This window comes from Schistocerca americana, chromosome 8 (assembly GCF_021461395.2).
Source record: "Schistocerca americana isolate TAMUIC-IGC-003095 chromosome 8, iqSchAmer2.1, whole genome shotgun sequence".
In the NCBI taxonomy this organism is placed as follows: Eukaryota; Metazoa; Arthropoda; class Insecta; order Orthoptera; family Acrididae; genus Schistocerca; species Schistocerca americana.
Window position 1 is genome coordinate 432,043,943 of NC_060126.1, and position 14,070 is coordinate 432,058,012.

The 14,070-nt window shown below is 45.7% G+C and overlaps 1 non-coding gene across 1 annotated transcript; it reads left to right on the forward strand.

Annotated features, from left to right (window-relative positions):
- The first annotated feature begins 413 nt into the window (after positions 1-413).
- On the forward strand, positions 414-488 carry Trnas-cga. The gene has a single exon. It is a non-coding gene; the product is annotated as a tRNA-Ser (tRNA).
- The last annotated feature ends 13,582 nt before the right edge of the window (positions 489-14,070 follow it).

A 14,070-nucleotide genomic window follows, 5' to 3' on the forward strand; every position in this document is an offset into this window, starting at 1 on the left:
GGCTATCCATAAATCTGTAAGAGTATGAGGGGTCGAGATCTCTTCTGAACAGCACGTTGCAAGGCATCCCAGATATGCTCAATAATGTCCATGTCTGGGCAGTTTGGTGGCCAGCGGAAGTGTTTAAACTCAGAAGAGTGTTCCTTACGAAAGGCAAAGGTCCCGAGTTCGAGTCTCGGTCCTGCACACAGTTTTAATCTGCCAGGAAATTTCATATTAGCGCACACTCCGCTGCAGAGTGAAAATCTCATTCTGGAAACATCCCCCAGGCTGTGGCTAAGCCATGTCTCCGCAATATCCTTTCTTTTAGGAGTGCTAGTTCTGCAAGGTTCGCAGGAGAGCTTCTGTTAAGTTTGGAAGGTAGGAGACGAGGTACTGGCAGAAGTAAAGCTGTGAGGACGGGGCGTGAGTCGTGCTTGGGTAGCTCAGTTGGTAGAGCGCTTGCCCGCGAAAGGCAAAGGTCCCGAGTTCGAGCCTCGGTCCAGCACACAGTTTTAATCTGCCAGGAAGTTTCAAAACTTTTGTGTATATAGACTGAAGTGGCGGGAGAAAATTTGTAACAAAGCCGGGAATCGAAGTCGGGTCTCCTGTTTACTACGCAGGTGCGTTAGCCACTAAGCTACCTTGGCACAGCGGTTCCACAATTGCACGCATTACCCTGGTATGCCTCCCTCGTCGATCCAAATTCTCACTGCCACCCCAGTCTACCATAATTTCCCCCTTACACAAGATCAGAATTGGTGAGGCTCTCCATGTTCTGGAATAGCACCTCAGCATCGAATGTAAATGGAGGATCTAGCCTGAAACCAAGGTGCATGTACTTGTACACCAAAACTTGTTCATTAAAGAAAACAGTACTTAGGAGAAATGTTATACACACACAAAGTAAGAGAAATTTAGAACTTTACATCAGTTGTCAGTGTTAACGAAGATATTAAATTATCACTGTAGCTGGCTTGTTATGAACGGATGCGCTGCTGTGGATTGATTAAGTTCTTTGTTTCTCGCGAAATGCTCATGTACTCGAGAGTAATCTCTTGGATCAACAGTGCAAAGCTTGGGACAACAGAGATAAGGGTATCAGATAAGAACCACAGCAGCAACACACCAGGTAAGATCTGCCCGCTTCCGATTCTTTTCTTATAATGAGCCACATGTCTCAAAGCGTTTTTAGGTCTGCATAAATGATGAGACATTCTGCTGTAAACGTATCTTTTCTTTAAAATCAATAAAATCTATCAGGAGGCTCAAAACAGGTGTGGTACAGTACTGGGTCGGCTTTGAGTAAGAAAAAGGCTTTGCAGCGATAGTTGCTCCTCTACAGGTTGATGAGCACAGCAATAATGAATATAAAATGGAACAGACGAGAGGCCAGAGATGAGTAAACCGTTAACCTACAGGTGAAATGGAACTCGATAAATGGTTAGTCATTTTGAAACCCAATACAGACTTCTCGAAGGTTTCAGAATTCTCCGAACTTAACATTTTAATGAATGACCATACCTCGTGTGTAGCGCAACTTTGGAACAGCACACAGTCTCGCCTCCCATACAGCCCAAACTGAAACGTATTTTGTCAAAACATTATTGTTTATACACTCCTGGAAATTGAAATAAGAACACCGTGAATTCATTGTCCCAGGAAGGGGAAACTTTATTGACACATTCCTGGGGTCAGATACATCACATGATCACACTGACAGAACCACAGGCACATAGACACAGGCAACAGAGCATGCACAATGTCGGCACTAGTACAGTGTATATCCACCTTTCGCAGCAATGCAGGCTGCTATTCTCCCATGGAGACGATCGTAGAGATGCTGGATGTAGTCCTGTGGAACGGCTTGCCATGCCATTTCCACCTGGCGCCTCAGTTGGACCAGCGTTCGTGCTGGACGTGCAGACCGCGTGAGACGATGCTTCATCCAGTCCCAAACACGCTCAATGGGGGACAGATCCGGAGATCTTGCTGGCCAGGGTAGTTGACTTACACCTTCAAGAGCACGTTGGGTGGCACGGGATACATGCGGACGTGCATTGTCCTGTTGGAACAGCAAGTTCCCTTGCCGGTCTAGGAATGGTAGAACGATGGGTTCGATGACGGTTTGGATGTACCGTGCACTATTCAGTGTCCCCTCGACGATCACCAGTGGTGTACGGCCAGTGTAGGAGATCGCTCCCCACACCATGATGCCGGGTGTTGGCCCTGTGTGCCTCGGTCGTATGCAGTCCTGATTGTGGCGCTCACCTGCACGGCGCCAAACACGCATACGACCATCATTGGCACCAAGGCAGAAGCGACTCTCATCGCTGAAGACGACACGTCTCCATTCGTCCCTCCATTCACGCCTGTCGCGACACCACTGGAGGCGGGCTGCACGATGTTGGGGCGTGAGCGGAAGACGGCCTAACGGTGTGCGGGACCGTAGCCCAGCTTCATGGAGACGGTTGCGAATGGTCCTCGCCGATACCCCAGGAGCAACAGTGTCCCTAATTTGCTGGGAAGTGGCGGTGCGGTCCCCTACGGCACTGCGTAGGATCCTACGGTCTTGGCGTGCATCCGTGCGTCGCTGCGGTCCGGTCCCAGGTCGACGGGCACGTGCACCTTCCGCCGACCACTGGCGACAACATCGATGTACTGTGGAGACCTCACGCCCCACGTGTTGAGCAATTCGGCGGTACGTCCACCCGGCCTCCCGCATGCCCACTATACGCCCTCGCTCAAAGTCCGTCAACTGCACATACGGTTCACGTCCACGCTGTCGCGGCATGCTACCAGTATTAAAGACTGCGATGGAGCTCCGTATGCCACGGCAAACTGGTTGACACTGACGGCGGCGGTGCACAAATGCTGCGCAGCTAGCGCCATTCGACGGCCAACACCGCGGTTCCTCGTGTGTCCGCTGTGCCGTGCGTGTGATCATTGCTTGTACAGCCCTCTCGCAGTGTCCGGAGCAAGTATGGTGGGTCTGACACACCGGTGTCAATGTGTTCTTTTTTCCATTTCCAGGAGTGTAGTTTGACTAATATGGTTTTCCTACACTGCATCATACGCAGCTCCTTTGGCTGTAGCTGATATTTTGTATGTCCTTTGGTTTTATTGCAAAACTAGTGTAGTACCCATCGTTGTCTGTAATTGTATTTATTCCAGTCTTCTACTAGACCATCTCCACCTTCCTCCTCTCTCCATCTACTCCTTCCCACTCAATCTGTCCATCTGCTTCTTCCCACTCACTCCATCCATCTGCTCCATCCCACTCACTCTGTCCATCTGGTCCTTCCCACTCACTCTGTCCATCTAGTCCTTCCCACTCACTCTGTCCATCTGCTCCATCCCACTCACTCTGTCCATCTGCTCCATCCCACTCACTCTGTCCATCTGCTCCTTCCCAGTCACTCTGTCCATCTTGGAATTCCCAATCACTCTGTCCATCTGCCCTACCCACTCACCCTATCCATCTGCTCCTTCCCACTGGCTGTCCATCTGGTCCTTCCCACTCTGTCCATCTACTCCTTACCACTCACTCTGTCCATCTGTTTCTTCCCACTCACTCTGTCCAACTCGTCCTTCCCCTCTCTCTGTCCATCATCTCCTTCCCCTTTCTGAGGCCATCTCCTCTTTCTCCCCCTTTCTTTGTCCATCTGGTCCTTCCCACTTACTCCATCCATCTGGTCCTTCCCATGCACTCTGTCCATCTGCTCGATCCCACACACTCTGTCCATCTGCTTCTTCCCGCTCACTCTGTCCATCACCTCCTTCCCCTCTCTCTGTCCATCACCTCCTTCCCCTTTCTAAGGCCATCTCTTTCTCCCTCTAAGTTCATCTCCTCCCCCTCTCTTTGGCCATCTGCTCCTTCCCACTCACTCTGTCCACCTTCTCCTCCCTCCTCTGTCTTCGCATCTCTTCCCTTTCTCTGTTCATTTCCTCTTCCTCTCTCTTTGCCCACATCCTTATCATTCCTGTCTGAGTCCATCTCCTTCTTCTCCCTGTCTTTCTATCTCGTCCTCCTCGCTTCTCTATCCATCACTATCACCCCCACGCCAATAGCAGGCAGGCTGGTGGTTCTTACCCCCACACTATTTCTTTGAGAATCGTAAGTAATATGGGTATCAAGTTTAGTTGAAATCGATCCAGGGTTTAGCAGGAGCTCTTTATTCACGGCTTTCCCAGCGTATGCACATATGCAGCATATACATAAAATACTTCACACGTATTTGTACATATATTTCACTTGCATCTGTAGCGAATTTCGCTCTGCTGTTTCGTATTCGCTGAGCGCAAACTTTATGACGTCATGTCTCCTTAACAATGTTCCACAATGACATAATTTTGCAAGTATGTTCAGTGGTGCATTTAGATAGTGTCTGCGAAATGTGTTGGGAGTAGTATAAACAGCAAAGATGTAATGAATAAAAACGTAATACATGATGCGGCAGTTTTTCAAGCACCTCAGTGTTTATTACGTCTTATCTCTTGAACTATATGTCATACAGTGATGTAATTTTGCACGTATATTCAGCGACATGTGTGGATGCTGTCTGCAAAATTTGTTGCGAACAGAGTTAGTAGCAAAGAAGTGACAAATTTAAACATCATGCATGAGGCAGTTTTACCTCATGAACAGTTAAAAGTAGTAAGTGATAAACTTTTTTCCTTTCATCATTTTGTGGGGTTCGTCAGCGAGAAAAAGTTTCGTAAAGATTTGAAATAATGTGTGAAGTTCGTTGCAGACAGTAAGTGGTACGTGCAACAAATTTGGTTGAAATCGTTCCAATCGGGTTAGGAGGAGATGTGTAAGATACGTACATATGTAGATGATGGTTCAAATGGTTCAAATGGCTCTAAGCACCATGGGACTTAACATCTGTGGTCATCAGTCCACTAGAACTTAGAACTACTTAAACCTAACTAACCTAAGGACATCACACACATCCATGCTCGAGGCAGGATTCGAACCTGCGACCGTAGCAGTCCCCCGGTTCCGGACTGAGCGCCTAGAACCGCTAGATCACCGCGGCCGGTCCATATGTAGATGAATTTTTTATATTATATATGAATACATCTTACAAGAGCTAGTCACCACTAAAAAATGACATATTTCTAAAACATTTTCTGGCCATTACCGGTACTGAACATTTGTTCCTCTGAAGAAGGCTGTATTACGCTTACTTGTGGAACTATTAATCAGTTGCCGGGTGTCTGCAGTGAAATAATGCACTACACTGAAAAACAATTTTGAATTGAGAAATGCATTAAATGCAACTTAGAGTGACAAGGAACAATAAAATGTTTTCTAATATGTCATTACTTTAATGGCTCACAACTGTTCTGTGGCTCTTTGGTAGAACGGTCTTTACTGCTTAGTGTTTAATTGCGACTAAAGTACGATGTGGAGTGATGGCATGGTTGAACACTGCCCTAAAAAAGCATCTGCAGTGTCATTGCTAAAGTAATCGTCTTGTCATTCGCTGGGAAGAAGCTACGAAAGGAAGGGACAACGTAATTTACGACTTGCCGACCGAGATTTCGGCCTGTTTCTCCCAGACAGCCTGTCCGTGTAGCTGAAGTCGCTAAATCAGCATGATTCTGTGACTCTGAAGCCGGTGGTTAGAGTGGTAAAGATGGAGGAGATCAAAAGGTATGAAGGGAGGAGAAGGAAGGAAAGATGGAGGTGACGGACTTAGTAGTATCGAGGTCATGAGAGGAGAAGCAAAGACTTGAAACTGTGACCTCATTCAAGGACCTACTCCGGTATTCGACTAAACTAGTTCAGTGGAACACTTAAATGAGGGTTCCGGGATTTATATTTCAACACTTCTCCTGTCAGAGAGACCTACATATCTTCGCCACGATTGATAGTACAGTTCATGGCGGGGAGTACGTCACACCATTTTTTCTCGGCATAATTGATTAGTGGTGCGCTTTGGGATGTTTGGCTGAGTTGTTGTTTCCATTTTAGAAAAAAAATTTCTACTACCAACCAGTCATCTTCTTCGGAGGCCGCGAAAGGCAAGGCCTCCGGTTCAGATTGTATATCGGTCAGGTTCCTCTCAGAGTACGCTGATACAACAGCTCCATATTTAGCAATTATATACAACCTCTCGCTCACAGACAGATCCGCACCTAAAGACTGGAAAATTGCTCAAGTCACACCAATACCCAAAAAGGGAAATGGCAGTAATCCGCTGAATCACAAAACCATATCTACATCTACACATCTACATCTATACTCCACGAGCCACCTTACGGTGTGTGGCGGAGGGTACTTATTGTACCACTATCTGATCCCCCCTTCCCTGTTCCATTCACGAATTGTGCGTGGGAAGAACGACTGCTTGTAAGTCTCCGTATTTGCTCTAATTTCTCGGATCTTTTCGTTGTGATCATTACGCGAGATATATGTGGGCGGTAGTAATATGTTGCCCATCTCTTCCCGGAATGTGCTCTCTCGTAATTTCGATAATAAACCTCTCCGTATTGCCTAACGCCTTTCTTGAAGTGTCCGCCACTGGAGCTTGTTCAGCATCTCCGTAACGCTCTCGAGCTGACTAAATGTCCCCATGACGAATCGCGCTGCTTTTCGCTGGATCATGTCTATCTCTTCTATTAATCCAACCTGGTAAGGGTCCCATACTGATGAGCAATACTCAAGAATCGGACGAACAAGCGTTTTGTAAGCTACTCCTTTCGTCGATGAGTCACGTTTTCTTAGAATTCTTCCTATGAATCTCAACCTGGCGCCTGCTTTTCCCACTATTTGTTTTATGTGATCATTCCACTTCAGATCGCTCCGGATAGTAACTCCTAAGTATTTTACGGTCGTTACCGCTTCCAATGATTTACCACCTATGGCATAATCGTACTGGAATGGATTTCTGCCCCTATGTATGCGCATTATATTACATTTATCTACGTTTAGGGAAAGCTGCCAGCTGTCGCACCATGCATTAATCCTCTGCAGGTCCTCCTGGAGTACGTACGAGTCTTCTGATGTTGCTACTTTCTTGTAGACAACCGTGTCATCTGCAAATAGCCTCACGGAGCTACCGATGTTGTCAACTAAGTCATTTATGTATATTGTAAACAATAAAGGTCCTATCACGCTTCCCTGCGGTACTCCCGAAATTACCTCTACATCTGCAGATTTTGAACCGTTAAGAATGACATGTTGTGTTCTTTCTTCTAGGAAATCCTGAATCCAATCACAAACCTGGTCCGATATTCCGTAAGCTCGTATTTTTTTCACTAAACGTAAGTGCGGAACCGTATCAAATGCCTTCCTGAAGTCCAGGAATACGGCATCAATCTGCTCGCCAGTGTCTACGGCACTGTGAATTTCTTGGGCAAATAGGGCGAGCTGAGTTTCACATGATCTCTGCTTGCGGAATCCATGTTGGTTATGATGAAGGAGATTTGTATTATCTAAGAACGTCATAATACGAGAACACAAAACATGTTCCATTATTCTACAACAGATTGACGTAAGCGAAATAGGCCTATAATTATTCGCATCTGATTTATGACCCTTCTTGAAAATGGGAACGACCTGCGCTTTCTTCCAGTCGCTAGGTACTTTACGTTCTTCCAGCGATCTACGATAAATTGCTGATAGAAAGGGGGCAAGTTCTTTAGCATAATCACTGTAGAATCTTAAGGGTATCTCGTCTGGTCCGGATGCTTTTCCGCTACTAAGTGATAGCAGTTGTTTTTCAATTCCGATATCGTTTATTTCAATATTTTCCATTTTGGCGTCCGTGCGACGGCTGAAGTCGGGGACCGTGTTACGATTTTCCGCAGTGAAACAGTTTCGGAACACTGAATTCAGTATTTCTGTCTTTCTTCGGTCGTCCTCTGTTTCGGTGCCATCGTGGTCAACGAGTGACTGAATAGGGGATTTAGATCCGCTTACCGATTTTACATATGACCAAAACTTTTTAGGGTTCTTGTTTAGATTGTTTGCCAATGTTTTATGTTCGAATTCGTTGAATGCTTCTCTCATTGCTCTCTTTACGCTCTTTTTCGCTTCGTTCAGCTTTTCCTTATCAGCTATGATTCGACTACTCTTAAACCTATGATGAAGCTTTCTTTGTTTCCGTAGTACCTTTCGTACATGATTGTTATACCACGGTGGATCTTTCCCCTCGCTTTGGACCTTAGTCGGTACGAACTTATCTAAGGCGTACTGGACGATGTTTCTGAATTTTTTCCATTTTTGTTCCACATCCTCTTCCTCAGAAATGAACGTTTGATGGTGGTCACTCAGATATTCTGCGATTTGTGCCCTATCACTCTTGTTAAGCAAATATATTTTCCTTCCTTTCTTGGCATTTCTTATTACACTTGTAGTCATTGATGCAACCACTGACTTATGATCACTGATACCCTCTTCTACATTCACGGAGTCGAAAAGTTCCGGTCTATTTGTTGCTATGAGGTCTAAAACGTTAGCTTCACGAGTTGGTTCTCTAACTATCTGCTCGAAGTAATTCTCGGACAAGGCAGTCAGGATAATGTCACAAGAGTCTCTGTCCCTGGCTCCAGTTCTGATTGTGTGACTATCCCATTCTATACCTGGTAGATTGAAGTCTCCCCCTATTACAATAGTATGATCACGAAACTTCTTCACGACGTTCTGCAGGTTCTCTCTGAGGCGCTCAACTACTACGGTTGCTGATGCAGGTGGTCTATAGAAGCATCCGACTATCATATCTGACCCACCTTTGATACTTAACTTAACCCAGATTATTTCACATTCGCATTCGCTAATAACTTCACTGGATATTATTGATTTCTTTACTGCTATAAATACTCCTCCACCATTGGCGTTTATCCTATCCTTGCGGTATATATTCCATTCTGTGTCTAGGATTTCGTTACTGTTCACTTCCGGTTTTAACCAACTTTCCGTTCCTAATACTATATGCGCACTATTTCCTTCAATAAGAGATACTAATTCAGGAACCTTGCCCTGGATACTCCTGCAGTTTACCAATATTACGTTAACTTTTCCTGTTTTTGGTCTCTGAGGACGGACGTTCTTTATCAACGATGATAATGTCCTCTCTGGTAAGCCGTCAGGTATTTTATCGTTTCGCCCAAGGGGGGGTCCCTCTAACCTAAAAAACCCCCGTGTGCACGCCACACGTACTCTGCTACCCTAGTAGCTGCTTCCGGTGTGTAGTGCACGCCTGACCTGTCTAGGGGGGCTAACGTCGATTTGCAGTAGTGTTTTCGAACACATATTGTGTTCGAACATTATGAATTACCTCGAAGAAAACGATTTATTGTCACATAGTCAGCACGGATTCAGAAAATATTGTTCTTGTGAAACACAACTGGCTCTTTATACTTACGAAGTAATCAGTGCTATCGACAGGGGATGTCAAATTGATTCCATATTTTTAGATTTCCAGAAGGCTTTCGACACCATTTCTCACAAGCGTCTTCTGACCAAATTGAGTGCCTATGGAATATCGCCTCAGTTGTGCAACTGGATTCGTCATTTCCTGTCAGAAAGTTCACAGTTCCTAGTAATAGACGGAAAGTCATCGAGCAAAACAAAAGTAATATCCGGCGTTCCCCAAGGAAGTGTTATAGGCCCTCTATTGTTCCTGATCTACATTAACGATATAGGAGACAAGCTGAGCAGCCCTTTTAGATTGTTTGCAGATGATACAGTCATTTGCCGTCTTGTAAAGTCATCCGATGACGAAAACGAATACTAAAATGATTTAGATAAGATAACTGTATGGTGTGAAAAGTTGCAGTTGACCCTGAATAAAGAAAAGTGTAAAGTTATTCACATGTGTACTAAAAGAAATCCGCTAAATTTCAATTAGGTGGTAAGTCACACGAATCTGAATCCTGTAAATTCAACTAAATACTTAGGGATTACGATTAGAAATAACCTAAATTGGAGCGATCACATAGATAATGTTGTGGGTAGAGCAAACCAAAGATTGCGACTCATTGGTAGAACAGTTAGAAGGTGGAACAGGTCTACTGAAGAGACTGCTTACACCACGCTTATTGCTGGGACCGACGGATGACATCGAAAATGTTCAGAGAAGGGCAGCTCGTTTTGAATTATCGCGAAATAGAGGAGATAGTGCCACAGACATGACACGTTAATTGGAATGGCAATCATTAAAACAAAGGCGTTTTTCGTTGCGACGGGTTCGTCTCAAGAAATTTCAATCACCAGTTTTCTCCTCCAATTGCGAAAACATGCTGTTGGCATCCACCTAATTAGGGGGAAACGATCATCACGATAAAATCAGAGAAATCAGGGCTCGCACAGAAAAATTTAAGTGCTCGTTTTTCCCCCTCGCCGTTCGAGAGTGGAACGGTAGAGAGACAGCTTGAAGGTGGTTAACCGAACCCTCTATCTCGCACTTTATTGTGAATAGCAGAGTAATCACGTAGATATAGACGTAGATGAATTGAGCTGTACTGTGTGTTCTCACCCTGTGGACTCCATCCCGACTATCGAGTTCGACTCCTAACGTCCACAACGCCCTATGACGCAATTTTCTTTTTCAGAGCCCGCGCCACGTTACTTGAAATGCACATTCTCTCAGCTTTGCACAGCTCTTGTGGTTGTGATGGCCAGCGAGATCTTAACAAACTGATACACTGAGTGTCGAACCCAAGCCTCGTTCGAATTGAAACCTCCATCCCGGTTAATTAAGTTTCCTGACATGGACCCCCCCTGCCATCGCAGCTTCAGCGAATGGAGGCACCGACAGGACCTGAGATGCTACAGTGCGGATGTACGAGGTGATGTTTCAATAAGTAATGCAACACATTCGTTTCTGAAAGCAGGTTGATATTATTCTGGTTTCCAATACACCATAATATTCCACACTCTTTTGCCTATTAAACCTAATTTTTCAACATACATCTACATCTACATTTATACTCCGCAAGCCACCCAACGGTGTGTGGCGGAGGGCACTTTACGTGCCACTGTCATTACCTCCCTATCTGTTCCAGTCGCGTGTCGTTCGCGGGAAGAAGGACTGCCGGAAAGCCCCGTGCGCGCTCGAATCTCTCTAATTTTACATTCGTGATCTCCTCGGGAGGTGTAAGTAGGGCGAAGCAATATATTCGATACCTCATCCAGAAACGCACCCTCTCGAAACCTGGGCAGCAAGCTACACCGCGATGCTGAGCGCCTCTCTTGCAAAGTCTGCCACTTGAGTTTGCTGCCGGCCGGAGTGGCCGAGCGGTTCTAGGCGCTACAGTCTGGAACCGTACGACCGCTACGGTCGCAGGTTCGAATCCTGCCTCGGGCATGGATGTGTGTGATGTCCTTAGGTTAGTTGGGTTTAAGTAGTTCTAAGTTGTAGGGGACTGATGACCTCAGAAGTTAAGTCCCATAGTGCTAAACATCTCCGTAACGCTATCACGCTTACCAAATAACCCTGTGACGAAAAGCGCCGCTGTTCTTTGGATCTTCTCCATCTCCTCAGTCAACCCGACCTGGTACGGATCCCACACTGATGAGCAATACTCAAGTATAGGTCGAACGAGTGTTCTGTAAGCCACCTCCTTTGTTGATGGACTACATTTTCTAAGGACTCTCCCAATGAATCTCAACCTGGCACCCGCCTTACCAACAATTAATTTTATATGATCATTTCACTTCAAATCGTTCCGTACGCATACTCCCAGATATTTTACAGAAGTAACTGCTACCAGTGATTGTTCCGCTATCAAATAATCATACAATAAAGGATCCTTCTTTCTATGTATTCGCAATACATTACATTTGTCTATGTTAAAGGTCAGTTGCTACTCCCTGCACCAAGTGCCTATCCGCTGCAGATCTTCCTGCATTTCGCTGCAATTTTCTAATGCTGAAACTTTTCTTTATACTGCAGCATCATCCGCGAAAAGCTGCATGGAACTTTCGACACTATCTACTAGGTCATTATATATATTGTGAAAAGCAATGGTCCCATAACACTCCCCTGTGGCACGCCAGAGGTTACTTTAACGTCTGTAGACGTCTCTCCATTGAGAACAACATGTTGTGTTCTGTTTGCTACAAACTCTTCAATCCAGCCACACAACTGGCCTGATATTCCGTAGGCTCTTACTTTGTTTGTATCAGGCGACAGTGCGGAACTGTATCGGACGCCTTCCGGAAGTCAAGGAAAATGGCATCTACCTGGGACCCTGTATCTAATATTTTCTGGGTCTCATGAACAAATAAAGCGAATTGGGTCTCAGACGATCGCTATTTCCGGAAGCCATGTTGATTCCTGCAGAGTAGATTCTGGGTTTCCAGAAACGACACGAAACGCGATCAAAAAACATGTTGTAAACTTCTACAACAGATCGATGCCAGAGATACAGGCATATAGTTATGCGCATCTGCTCGACGACCCTTCTTGAAAACTGGAACTACCTGTGCTCTTTTCCAATCATTTGGAACCTTCCGTACACGGCTGTTAGAAGGGGGCAAGTTCTTTCGCGTACTCTGTGTAGAATCGAACTGGTATCCCGTCAGGTCCAGTGGACTTTCCTCTGACAGGCACACGCACCTTTGAGTTTCCCAACTAGTGGACAAGTTGCGGCGGGGCGAGGTCGTTCTGTTGTCCCCCTACCCTCTCCCAGTCACTTTCCTCTCAGTGCAATGCGCCACTGTTCTTGGAGGGCCTGTATGCCTGCACGGTACCACCCTACTGGTCGACGTCGGAGCCAACGTCTTCCCGTGTCAGTAACCTCCCCTTCATCCACGTATTGCTTCCTGCAGAGTGCATCTTTCATTGCGCCAAACAGGTGGAAGTCTGGAGGTGCGTGATCTGGGCTGTATGGTGGATGAAGAAGAACACTACAATGAAGTTTTGAGAGCTCTTCTCGGGTGTGCAGACTTGCGGTGGGTGAGAAGTCCGTTTTCATTTCTGTGGCGATGAACACGCTAAATTAGTTTTTTCAGTTTTCTAAGGGTAGCCCAATACACTTCCCAGTTGATCGTTGCACCGTGCGGATGGTCATAAGACAGAATAATAACCCCTTCACCAGTCGATGTGGACGAGCGGTTCTAGGCGCTTCAGTCCGTAACCGCGCTGCTGCTACGGTCGCAGGTTCGAATCCCGCCTCAGGCATGGATGTGTGTGATGTCCTTAGATTATTTAGGTTTAAGTAGTTCTAAGTCTAGGGAACTGATGACCTCAGATGTTAAGTCCCATAGTGATTAGAGCCATTTGAACCAATAACCCCTTCAGAGTCCCACAAGACCGTAGCCATGATTTTATCAGCTGAGGATGTGGCTTTGAACTTTTTCTTCGGAGGGGAGGTGATGTGTCGCCACTCCATGGATCACCGTTTTGTTTCCCATCCAATGTGATGAATCCATGTTCATCGCTTGAGAGGATTTTCGACAAAAAAAGTCACTATCAGCCTCGTAACAAGGTAACAAGTAAGCAGTTCCGCACAAGTGGTCCTTCGTTGTTTTTTTATAGACTGCTGGTAGGCTGCTAGGAACCTACTGGGTATACACACCTTTGAGTTCCCCAACTAGTGGACAGGTTTAGGCGGGCGGGGTCGTTCTTTCGTTGTTGTCTCCCTACCCTCTCTCAGTCACTTTCATCGAACAGTTCACCTACCTCTATATTTCTTCCTTCCGATATCCCTTCACTCTGAAATAGTAGATACACGCTAGGCAGTGTAAAGCAGCGTTGATGAAAGCACTACCTAATACCTACCACACAGAGGCCGCGTAACTCAAGTTGCAAATCGGTTCCTGCAAGTTCATTTTCACAAATTTCGGGCGGTAGGAGAATGCAGTTCAATTGCAGTAAGCGTCTGAAAATTCTATTAACGTCTTTTTATTCATAACGAAGCACATGAAATGGCTATCAAGTCCGTATTTAATGATGCAAATGCTTTATCATTCCGAGTTCACTGTCTATCCTATATATTTCACACGTAAAAGCAGCCAGAATTCCTGCAAGTAGGACCCGATTAATTTTGCGATCTAACAGTCACTGACCCACCACTATTAGCGAGTTTAACTTTTGGTCGTTTCAGTGGTCTTCTATGTCAGAAGTGCTCGCC